Source organism: Schistocerca americana, chromosome 9 (genome assembly GCF_021461395.2).
Source record: "Schistocerca americana isolate TAMUIC-IGC-003095 chromosome 9, iqSchAmer2.1, whole genome shotgun sequence".
NCBI classification, from domain to species: Eukaryota; Metazoa; Arthropoda; class Insecta; order Orthoptera; family Acrididae; genus Schistocerca; species Schistocerca americana.
Genome location: NC_060127.1, coordinates 105,658,051 through 105,671,107, shown reverse-complemented (window position 1 = coordinate 105,671,107; position 13,057 = coordinate 105,658,051). Strand labels below are relative to the sequence as shown.

At 46.2% G+C, this 13,057-nt stretch overlaps 1 protein-coding gene across 3 annotated transcripts in view; it reads left to right on the top strand.

Annotated features, from left to right (window-relative positions):
• Positions 1 to 13,057, top strand: part of LOC124550931 (kinesin light chain) — a 396,765-nt gene that overhangs the window by 63,357 nt on the left and 320,351 nt on the right. The window lies entirely within an intron of this gene.

Genomic DNA, 13,057 nt, shown 5'->3' with positions numbered 1-13,057 from the left:
AACTTAGAACTACTTAAACCTAACTAATCTAAGGACGTCATACAACACCCAGTCATCACGAGGCAGAGAAAATCTCCGTGTCACCTGTCGGAGCGCCCGGTGACTCGATGTTTGTGTTGTCCCCAACATGTCGTCATCATTCATGAAAGTCGCGAGATTCGACTGACTAAAGATTGCGAATTTGTAAGGGCGTCGATAGCCACGCCGCCGGCAGCTGTTGCCGAGAGGTTCTAGGCGCTTCAGTCCGGAACCACGCGGCTGCTACGGTCGCATATTCGAATCCTGCCTTGGGCATGGACGCGTGTGATGTCCTTAGGTTAGTTAGGTAGTTCTAAGGTCTAGGGGACTGATAACCTCAGATGTTAAATCCCATAGTGCTTAGAGCGATTTGAACCTTTTTTTCCCAATAACCACGCAGTTGAGCGCCCCACAAACGAAACATCATCATGAAACCTGTCAGAGTTGTATCTAGACATATCAGGGATCTCATATCACCCCAGCTCCACAATTTGAAACGAGACTCGTCCGACCAGGGAACATGTTTTCAGTCATTAGCAGGTCTTAAGCTTTGTGTCGTGCATTCATCAAGGGTACACGGGTGGGCCTTCGGCTCCGAAAGCCCATATCGATGATGTTTCGTCGAATGGCTCGCACGCTGACACTGGTTGATGGTCCGGCATTGAAATATGCATCAGTTTGTGGAATGGTTCCGCTTCTGTCACGCCGGACGATTCTGTTCTGTCGTCGTTGGTCCTATTCCTGCAGGATCTTTTTCCGGCGCAGGGATGTCGGCGATTTGATGTTTTACCGGATTCCTGATATTCACGTGTACACTCGTGAAATGATTGTACGGGAAAATCCCCACTTCATCGCTACCTCGGAGATGCTGTGTCCTATCGCTCGTGTGCGGGCTGTAACACCACATTGAAACTCGCTTAAATCTTGATAACCTGCCATTACAACAGCAGAAAGCGATGTAACAACTGCGCCAGGCACTTGTTGTCTTACATAGGCATATCTCTGTATTAGAATACGCATGCGTATACCAGTTTCCTTGGCGCTTCAGTGTATAATCGAGCTGTGTTACTTGGCTGTGACACGTGGTGGGAAAATTACTTCCGTCACGTTTTGGACACCAGCGTCTATCTCGAACGCTTGACAGTTGCAGTGGCCACATAATGCTGATGAGGAAAGAGCGTTCGCTAGCACCTGAGCCCGTGGCTGCGCTGACGGGGAGGAAACGGGGCGTTGCTCATGTTTGGGCAGGCTGTGCGCCCTGGGCGCCGGTAAACACTTGTTACGCAAGGCGTGCTGACGTCACGCGGTGTAAGGCGAGCGTCGTGGGACGGGCGGGCAGCGCCTGGTCAAGCGGGCGACAGGTGGCGGCTGGGCAGCCGGCGCCGGACGCTCTCTGACTCCCGGCCCGGAAAGTCGCCTCCAGAAGCCGGGATTAGCCCGCTCAGAAGAGGCAGACGTGGGTCCGCTGGGTCGAACATCACTCGTCCAGCAGGCAGAGCGATGCTGCGACTGCGGCAGGAAAGCCGAAGCCGCGAAATCTCCTGCCACTCCTAACTCCTATAAAACTACCGTCCTGCAAATTTTTCCAAGTAGAAGCACGTTCTATAAACTTATTGTTGTTGTCTTCAGCCGGAAGACTGGCTTGATGCAGCTCTCCATGCTACTCTATCCTGTGCAAGCTTATTCGTCTCAAAGTAACTACTGCAATCTACATCCTTCTGAATCTGCTTAGTGTACTCATCCCTTGGTCTCCCTCTACGATTTTTTACCTGCCACGCTTCCGTCCAGTACTAAATAGGCGGAGGTTCGAGTCCTCCCTCGGGCATGGGTGTGTGTGTTTGTCCTTAGGATAATTTAGGTTAAGTAGGGTGTAAGCTTAGGGACTGATAACCTTAGTAGTTAAGTCCCATAAGATTTCTCTCTCTCTCTCTCTCTCTCTCTCTCTCTCTCTCTAAATAGGCGATCCCTTTATGTCCCAGGACGTGCCCTACCATCCAATCCCTGTTTCTAGCCAGGTTATGCCACAAGTTTCCGTTATCCCCAATTCTATAGGCCTACAGTGCCTCCTCATTAGTTACATGACGTGCCCATCAAATCTGCGGCATTCTTCGGTAGCACCATATTTCGAAAACTTCTACTCTTTTCCCGTCTAACCTGTTTATCGTTCATGTTCCACATTCAAACATGACTTGACCCCATACAGATACTTTTTGAAAAGACTTTTCTTGCCATTGCCATTCTATATTTTAGATCATCTCTGGCTCAAATGGCTCTGAGCACTATGGGACTTAACATCTGAGGTCATCAGTCCCCTAGAACTTAGAACTACTTAAACCTAACTAACCTAAGGACATCACACGCATCCATGCCCGAGGCAGGATTCGAACCTGCGACCTAGCGGCCGCGCGGTTCCAGACTGAAGCGCCTAGAACCGCTCGGCCACACCGGCCGGCGATCATCTCTACTTCGATCATCATCACTTATTTTGCTCCCCTAATATCAAAACTCATCTGCTGCTTTAAGTGTCTCATTTCCTAAGTACGTTTAATAAAAATCAAGCATTATTGGAAAAATACCTTTGAAATGAACCACATAGATATAAAATATTACACATTAAATGTACTAGGGGACGTCAAAACGTAAGTTACCCATTATTGCGTGAAACCAGTGCTGCCCTACACTTAAAAGTGACACAGATACATGACACTTTTTTTTTAAAAAAAATTCTTTATTCAATCATTATAATTATACATGTTAACCTACTACCTAAATACATTAGTACGTCATAATTCCAACTATTAACAATTGACAATTCTGCAGCTTTAATTTCTAACACTACAGGTTAATACTACAATTCCTTCACCACTGCCGGCTGGAATGGCCGTGCGGTTCTAGGCGCTGCAATCTGGAGCCAAGCGACCGCTACGGTCTCAGGTTCGAATCCTGCCTCGGGCATGGATGCGTGTGATGTCCTTAGGTTAGTTAGGTTTAATTAGTTCTAAGATCTAGGCGATTGATGACCTCAGAAGTTAAGTCGCATAGTGCCCAGAGCCATCTGAACCTTCACCACTATGGGGACTAATCTACTGTTATTTATTATTTATGATGTTTATGATGATTGAATTATATCTTCCTCTACAACTGTTAGACTAGAATACTATTTTTGGTATGTTACTGTGATTACTCTACCTGCAGCGTTACAGGTATGCCGGTAGAAACAAACCTAATTTTCTGCCCTTTCCGAGCGAGGTAACCCCAGTGGGAATACCCCTGGCCCTGGGCTGGCCGATGACCTTTTCGCTGCAATTCTATACTAGTCTTTATTCCTATTTCTAATCCTACAACTAGTCTATCTCTATCTCTACTGTCGTGATCGGTGCGTTGTCAAGTCCGGTGTTGATGTACAATCCCCCCCCCCCTCCTAATCCAAAAACGTGGCCAAGTCCATGTCCTGGCGGAAGAGGGGAGGTGTACGGAGTCTTAAGTCTCGTGTTGTTTATTCTTTTAATTGCTTCTTAAGTATTCTCTGAGGACGTTACTTGAAATCGTATTTACAAAGTATCAGTAAACAATGGTCGGAATCAATTCTTCGCCGGGCAGCCGTGCGGTCCTAGGCGCCTTGCCACGGTTCGCGCGGTTACCCCCGTCAGAGGTTCGAGTCCTCCCTCGGTCATGCATGTGTGTGTTCTCCTTAGTGTAAGTTAGTTTAAGTTACATTAAGTAGTGTATAAGCCTAGGAACCGATGACCTTAATAGTTTGGTCTCATAGCAACTTACCACAAATTTCTTCAAATCCTCTACGACAGAAAGCCGCTCCTTTCACGGAGACATTCGAGAACCGCTCTTCTGACACTGTCATCATTCGAAAATCTCCCGTCCCAGATGTTGTTTCAGCTTTCCGAGGAGATGAAAACCGCACGGTGCATGATGCCGGCTTGCCGATCAACATCACTCATGTCTGTTGGGCCGTGGTCGACTTGTTAGCACCATTTCACTGCGGCAGGTAAAGACATTGCAGTTGTTCCATACCCCGCCAGAGTGTCATAGGAAATCAGTGTGCAATCAGCTATACACTTGCTGCGCAAATGAATCATACTGTCCCGCATACCTCACTCAACTGAAGTGCGTTTCCAAGTGCCGCGCGATTTCCCCCACATAGTGTGGTGCTCCTGTTATCAGTACCGCAGTAGAACGGTGGTTTGTGCAATGTACGCTACGGGGCTTCTGGGTCGGAGCTGTCCTTAAAGTAACCGATGTGTAAGAGTTCATTGCGTTACTATATGCACTCCCTTCCGAAAATGCGCCGCTCTTCTTGAACAGTGGTGTTACCGTTACACGATATGATGAACTTGTTTTCTGAACCCCTTACGCATCATTGTAGTAAATAAATTAAAGATTTACATAGACTTTCTAAGGAAATTGAAAGTAGAACAAACTTTATATTGTATTGTCTATGACAGCTACTCTACATTAGTTTTTGTAAGATGTGTAATAAAGAACAAATGCTATTTGTTCTTCATAAAGTATTGATAATGAATGAAATACTAATTATAAATACACACATTAAAAAAAATTTGCGTCACCTCCATTCCGAGAGTTCCGGGACCTGTACAGAAAATTGGAATAGAGATCAACGGTTGCAGGGTTGGGTGTTGCGTTGATGGAAGAATGGCCAAATATCCCTCCAGAGCTGATCGATAGCCTCATACTGTCCATGCCACGCAGGTGTGTAACTGTACTGGCCGTCCGAGGTGATCTCCCACCATAGTAGAGGGCAACGACAATGTTTCACTGGTATGGTTGCCCCGTAGTGCCTCACTCTGCGTAAAAGCCATGTAAACCTCAAGTAAAGAGTTGAGACAGCAGAATATCGTACTGTATCTCACACAAATTACAATTCTGGCAGATATCTGAATAAAATACGTTACCATATGTCTATTGTATATGATATCTCACCTGATAGCTAATTGCTTTTAGCAGTGTATTATAGTGCTGGCAGGTCCGGGTGTTGTTAATTACCTGGTCGACTGGGCGAGCTGTGGCCCCATTTAGAAAGAGTTGGTCCACTGCCGCTTTTAAGTTCGAGACAGGTAGATCTGTAATTAATCCGCATATATGCTCTGCATTACGGCAAAGAGTACATCGTACAATATTATCTATTCTCTTCCCTTTCGTCCGCAGCTCGTGGTCTTGCGGTAGCGTTCTCGCTTCCCGCGCACCGGGTTCGATTCCCGTTGGGGTCAGGGATTTTCCCTGCCTCGAGATGACTGGATGTTGTTGTGTTGTCTTCATCATCATTCATCCCCATTACGGTCGGAGGAAAGCACCTCCGCTAGGACCTTGCCTAGTAAGGCGGCGTGGGTCTCCCGCATCGTTCCCTACGCTCCGCGCAGTATGGGACATCGTCATCTTCGTCATCTTTCCTTTCCTATTTCACGTTTTGTGTAAGAGAAGATGCTGTCATATGTACCTGTACGTGCTCCAGTCTCTGTCATCTTATTCTCATAATCCGCATGCAAGAAGAAGAAACTCTACTTCAGTTGGTTAGTTACTTAATGTTGTTACTATACTGAGACGTTTTGCAAGGAGGACAGTCCTTGGTAACGTCACTTCCGCCATTGACTGCTGCCAGAACACGACCAGTATTGCCGCCGACATCTGAACACCCACGAAGACCCCTGACAAGCTAGCCTCCGCGCAGGAATAGTATGCCAGGGGCTGTGTAGTACACGCACTTGCCGCGAGTAGTCGATCGAGACGAGAGAGTAGCTCGAGTAAAAGTAAGGGGCTTTGCGTAGGACGTACAAAGGCCGACGCCTCGTCTGTGCAGCGTCAGAGGTCCAGGGCGCTTCTGCTGCAGGGACGCAGGGGTACCCCTCCCCTCCCCCCCCCCCTCTTTGTCCTTGGGACACAGGCGGTGGGTTACGCAAACTCTCCCGCCCTTTCTCGTAGCGGAGATCCGCCCGCGGACATTGGCAACCCCACTGCAGCAGCAGGGAACGGCACCCCTGGGAGTAGTTGGCGCGGCGGCCGCTAGATGTCGGCGCCGCAGTGCAGTATCGATCTCTGCGGTCGCGGCGCCGCTGCATGCGATTAGACCTTCCGACGCGCCGTGCGGGCGCCACTCGATACGCCGCCTCGCGAGGAAATCGAGGGCGCGCCGCGTCACACGAGCCGAGGCGGCCGGGCTGCGTGGGCGCGTCGAGCCTGATTACATTTTGCCATCCCGCCAAAGATATCTATTTTCCGAGCTTCTGGCTCTGTGATAAAGTGCGAGACTACGGGAGCAAAGCACTCGGCTTCTATCCCTCGGAGTGGCTGTTTCGTTGTCTGCTCCCCTATAACTGGCTCGGTAAGTCAGTTCGAAGAGCGAAGGAAGGCAAGGCAATTCCACCTCCAGTAAGACGCATGTCTAGTAGTAGCGCATTGGTACCCGAACTACCGAGCGAGGTGGCGCAGTGGCTAGCACACTGGACTCGCATTCGGGAGGACGACGGTTCAATCCCGCGTCCGGCAATCCTGATTTAGGTTTTCCGTGATTTCCCTACATCACTCCAGGCAAATGCCGGGATGGTTCCTTTGAAAGGGCACGGCCGACTTCCTTCTCCGTCCTTCCCTAATCCGATGAGACCGATGACCTCGCTGTTTGGTCTCTTCCCCCAAACCAACCAACCAAGTACCCGAACTGGCCGTCGGGTTGATGACATTTTACGATTTTTTTTTACCCGTTGTACGCTACTGCTGCCTGTGAATCGCCCGTTTCCTTTTAGTCACAACACTTAACTGAATTGTTATTTTTTTTTAACAAAGAGAGAGGTAAAGTTCCTTGCGGATGAAAGATAATTCGTAAGGAAGAGGAGGAGACGGTTCAAGAAGAGGGTTTTAGATATTGTGTGTGCGAAATTTATTTCTAAGCAAACACTAGTTAAAGAGTGTGCTTCAGCCTCCGTACTACAATATGGAAATAAAGCAATAATGTATTAACAAGTAGAACTGAAGTCAACAAAATCCTTTTTTTCATATCATTAAAAATGTTTCACGAGAGAGTAACAAAAAATTAAAATCAAGCAAAAAATGTTTCAGTAGTCTTCGTTTTCTTATACAATTCCATTCACGAGATCATATTTAGCAAACTTTACATTAGAACATTCAGTGCTGTTGAGGAATTCCTTCCCTTCTCTCTGTCTTTTCATAACATTTCAGGCACACTTTTTTTTCTGCTCACTTCTCCAACAGTCTTTATTATTTTGAACCCAGTTAATCTCCTTCCATAATACATACATAGTTTATTGATACATAAAAGAACCTTCATTGAATCAGCTTTCGACATAAACAGTTCATCCTTTAAAGTAGAGGAGGCCTCGATGCATGACTCTTCTAACTCCAGAGGAAAGCAGCAGTGCTAGTACAAAGACTGTCCGCCAACCACGCTACTAATCAATGTTTGAAAGATTTTCTCCACGATTTTGCACTTACAACAAGTCTAGGGACATGGAACAGGCTACCGAGAAAACAGCAGCACTGGAAATGTGTTTTTTGAAAAAATGGCACTTAGACCGTTTGACGTTTCCACTCTTCATATCGCACCCCCGGCGAGAACAGCGGGACAACTAAAAATGCAATACCGTGGAAACTCGACTTAAAGAATTAATTCTATAAACCTACTACTGGAATTGTATAAGCTTCCTTTAAATTTCAAGTAAGTGTTGTTGGCAGTAAACTCCTTTAGATTTTTCATGGGAGTTGCGACACTGCGCCAGTATCTTTTCAGTGAAAGTTGCCGTTTTCTCGACTTGACACTTTCCTTGCTAGTGTGCGATGGGTGGCAGTGTTCGCTAACGCAGACTTTTGTGCGGTGGCGCCCGATTCCGGGGAAAACCGGTTGGAATACTGGCCGTGAAAAATTTTCAGTGCCGCTATTTGGCTGGTAAGGTCTTTAGAGATGGCATCGAAAAGTTCGCTATCACCAGTCTGTGCACGTGTGTTCTGGATTAAATACCAAACTTCTCCGTCGCGTCTCATGGAGGGAAGGCGCGTGTCACTGTTGACGGTGATTCGTCCGTTGGATGGAGACCCTAAGCTCGCCGGCGTCCTTGCCGCTATTCGGGAGGAACAGGCTGTGTGCGACAAAAGGTTTCACCCTGTCCCACCCTTTCATTCAGAACAACGGTAGGAGAGGCGCCGTACGCTCGGCTCCACCAGAGGCCCTCCGCCGGCGCCTTTTGCCTATTCTCGCCGAGTTCCAAGGCTCAGAAATAGTCTACACCGATGGATCAGGTGTAGACAGTCTATGAATTTTATCCACAGTGGATGCTGTCGAACTCCGTGTCTGTTCCTTTATAGGGTGTAGAAAATTATCCGCTACCAGTCACAATTAAGGTTATTTATTTGTCACACGACCGGTTTCGGGCTTGCGCCCATCCTCAGGTGTTTGCACATTCATGTACATGTTTATACTGTTGGAGATCACACTATAAATGCAAAAAAGATTATTTGCTGGTGACTACACAGATACAAGTGGCACAATTGTAAGTGTAAGGCAGCATTTGACGAAAATATATCTGTACTTACAAAAAGATAAAGCACCATTATTACAGTTATGCTGTGGTGATAGTTTTGCCACTTAGTTACACACTTATTGTCATTTTCACATCCATATTTCAGTTTTACCAAGTATAGCTTCATATTTCACTATTATGATGTGCACTCGTGAAATACACTATGTTTACATACCAACATGTTGGCGTGCTCAAAGAACTTATATGTAGGAGATGTAAATATGTTGCTCATTCAGAAACTTCAAAGAACGTAGCCACAGGAAGTGCAAGGGTGTTGCATATATAGAAATTTAAAAAGCTATTATAGACTGCGACGTTTCTTCATTTACATTTTTGTCGGAGAACTTACATCTAGGAAGTACAATTATGTTATGTATATGAAATTACTCAAAGCTATTGCAGATTAAAAAATGACTGCTAGAACTGTTTTGAGCCACATTGTTGTCGGAGAACTTAGATCTGGGTGGTACAATAATGTTACGCACATGAAATTTTGAAAGAATGAGCAACATCTTTACATGTAAGTTCTTTGACCACAGCCCACATGTTGGTATGTAAACATAGTGTATTTCACGAGTGCACATCGTATTAGTGAAATATGAACCTATACTTGGTAAAACCGAAATATGGATGTGAAAATGACAGTAAGTGTGTAACTAAGTGGCAAAACTATCACCACAGCATAACTGTAATAATGGTGCTTCATCTTTATGTAAGTACAGATATGTTTTCGTCAAATGCTGCCTTACACTTACAATTGTGCCACTTGTATCTGTGTAGTCACCAGCAAATAATTCTTTTTTTGTATTTATACAGTGATCTCCAACAGTACAAACATGTGCATGAATGTGCAAACACCTGAGGATGGGCGCAAGCCCGAAACCGGTCGTGTGACAAATAACCTTTTATTGTGACTGGTAGCGGATATTTTTCTACACCCTGTAGACAGTCTTGTTGGCTTCGCCTACGCTCACGTTGGAGATATACTGAACAGCGCTCCTTACCGGCCGGCTGCAGTGTTTCCACTGCTGAGTTGGTGGACACCTACCGCGCTCTTGAGGATATCCGCTCCAGCGCCGGTGAGTCCTTCATCTGTTGCGACTCTTTAAACAGCCTACAAACTCTCGACCGGTGCTTCCGTCGCCGTCATGTGGTAATGACTATCCAGGAGTCTCTTTGTGCCCTGGACAACGGTGGACTTTCAGTAACCTTCATTGGGATCCATGACATGTGGGGATCCCGGCCAATGAAGTTGCTGACAGCCTGGCCAAACAGGCTACCAGTAAACCAACTCTGGAGATCGCCCTGCCGAGACCGATCTTCGATCGGTCTTCCCTCGTAAAGTTTTCGCGATCTGGGACACTGACTGGCGTACACTCAACAAATAACTACGTGTTATCAAGCAGACATTGAATGTGTGCCAGTCATCCGTGCGAGCTACTCGCAGGGACTCTGTTGTCCTTTGCCGGGTCCGCATCGGCCTTGCTTGACTAACACGCGGTCACCTACATCTACACTCCGCAAGCCACCCAACGGTGTGTGGCGGAGGGCATTTAACGTGCCACTGTCATTACCTCCCTTTCCTATTCCAGTCGCGTATGGTTCGCGGGAAGAACGACTGCCGGAAACCCTCCGTGCGCGCTCGAATCTCTCTAATTTTACATTCGTGATGTCCTCGGGAGGTGTAAGTAGGGGGAAGCAATATATTCGATACCTCATCCAGAAACGCACCCTCTCGAAACCTGGACAGCAAGCTACACCGCGATGCAGAGCGCCTCTCTTGCAGAGTCTGCCACTTCAGTTTGTTAAACATCTCCGTAACGCTATCACGATTACCAAATAACCCTGTGACGAAACGCGCCGCTCTTCTTTGGATCTTCTCTATCTCCTCTGTCAACCCGATCTGGTACGGATCCCACACTGATGAGCAATACTCGAGTATAGGTCGAACGAGTGTTTTGTAAGCCACCTCCTTTGTTGATGGAGTACATTTTCTAAGGACTCTCCCAATGAATCTCAACCTGGCTCCCGCCTTACCAACAATTAATTTATACGATCGTTCCACTTCAAATCGTTCCGTACGCATAGTCCTAGATATTTTACGGAAGTAACTGCTACCAGTGTTTGTTCCGCTACCATATAATCGTACAATAAAGGATCCTTCTTCCTATGTATTCGTAATACATTACATTTGTATATGTTAAGGGTCAGTTCCCACTCCCTGCACCAAGTGCCTATCCGCTGCAGATCTTCCTGCATTTCACTGCAATTTTCTAATGCTGCAACTTCTCTGTATACTACAGCATCATCCGCGAAAAGCCACATGGAACTTCCGACACTATCTAGTAGGTCATTTATATATATTGTGAAAAGCAATGGTCCAATAACACTCCCTTGTGGCACGCTAGAGGTTACTTTAACGTCTGTAGACGTAGACGTCTCGCCATTGAGAACAACATGCTGTGTCCTGTTTGCTAAAAACTCTTCAATCCAACCACACAGCTGGTCTGATATTCCGCAGGCTCTTACTTTATCAGGCGACAGTGCGGAAATGTATCGAACGCCTTCCGGAAGTCAAGGAAAATGGCATCTACCTGGGAGCCTGTATCTAATATTTTGTGGGTCTCATGAACAAATAAAGCGAGTTGGGTCTCACACGATCGCTCTTTCCGGAATCCATGTTGAGTCCTACAGAGTAGATTCTGGGTTTCTAGGAATGACATGATACGCGAGCAAAAACATGGTCTAAAATTCTACAACAGATCGACGTCAGAGATATAGGTCTATAGTTTTGCGCATCTGCTCGACGACCCTGCTTGAAGACTGGGACTACCTGTGCTCTTTTCCAATCATTTGGAACCCTCCGTTCCTCTGGAGACTTGCGGTACACGGCTGTTCGAAGGGGGGCAAGTTCTTTCGTGTACTCTGTGTAGAATCGAATTGGTATCCCGTCAGGTCCAGTGGACTTTCCTCTGTTGAGTGATTTCAGTTGCTTTTCTATTCCTTGGACACTTATTTCGATGTCAGCCATTTTTTCCTCCCCCTAGAAGACCCACCTTGGTGTCGCTGTGGCTCCCCCATGAGTGTCGTCCACATATAGTTGGACTGCCCAATTCTAGCCTCTCTGCGGCGGACTTTTAACCTCCCCGCCATACTGCCAACACTGTTGGGAGACAGTACCTCAATGGCTGCTGTTGTTTCACGTTTTACTCGCGAGGGGCGATTTTATCTCGCAATCTAAGGGTGGGTGTCTGCCCTCCTATCCCAGATCTCCACCCTCACTCACCCTTTCTGTGCATTTTGTTTGCCTTCGTATTCGTCTCGTCCCTATGTGTGTTCATCTCGCCATGTCTTCTAGGCTGGAGATTTTAGTGTGTTGCAGAGTTGCTCATCCTTTTATATTGTCGTCATCAGCCAGCCCAGGCGATCTGCTGTATTATTTTAGTATCTTCCACTACTTTTCCTTTTAGTGTACGTTTTCTCCTTCTGGTTCGATTCTTTCATTTTCTCTTTCGGTGTGGTTCCAAGTTAGTTTTACATCCTTTTACGTCCCCCGACTCCTTTTGGGGATTGTTTTGCCTTGCGATTCAACCGATCTCTTCTTCTGGTCACATTGTGCGACAAACTCCTCTTCTCTCCAATTCTATTCAATACCTCTTCATTAGTTATGTGATCTACCCATCTAATCTTCAGCATTCTTCTGTGGCTTCTATTCTCTTCTTGTCCAAACTATTTATCCTCCATGTTTCACTTCCGTACGTGGCTACACTCCATACAAATACTTTCAGAAACGACTTCCTGACACTTAAATCTATACTCGATGTTAACAAATTTCTCTTCTTCAGAAACGCTTTCGTTGCCATTGCCAGTCCACATTTTATATCCTCTCTACTTCGACCACCATCAGTTACTTTGCTCCCCAAATAGCGAAACTCCTTTACTACTTTAAGTGTCTCATTTTCTAATCTAATTCCCTCAGCATCACCCGACTTAATTCGACTACATTCCATTATCCTCGTTTTGCTTTTGTTGATGTTCATCTTATATCCTCCTTTCAAGACAGTGTCCATTCCGTTCAGCTGCTCTTCCAAGTCCTTTGCTGTCTCTGGCTGAATTACAATGTCATCGGCGAAACTCAAAGTTTTTATTTTTCCTCCATGGATTTTAATACCTACTCGGAATTTTTCTTTTGTTTCCTTTACTACTTGCGCAATATACGGATTGAATAGCATCGGGGAGAGGCCATAACCCTGTCTCACTCCCTTCCCAACCACTGCTTCCTTTTCATGCCCCTCGACTCTTATAACTGCCACCTGGTTCCTGTACAAATTGTAAATAGCCTTTCGCTCCCTGTATTTTACCCCTACCACCTTCAGAATTTGAAAGCGAGTATTCCACTCAACATTGTCAAAAGCTTTCTCTAAGTCTACAAATGCTAGAAACGTTGGTTTGCATTTCCTTAATCTTTCTTCTAAGACAAG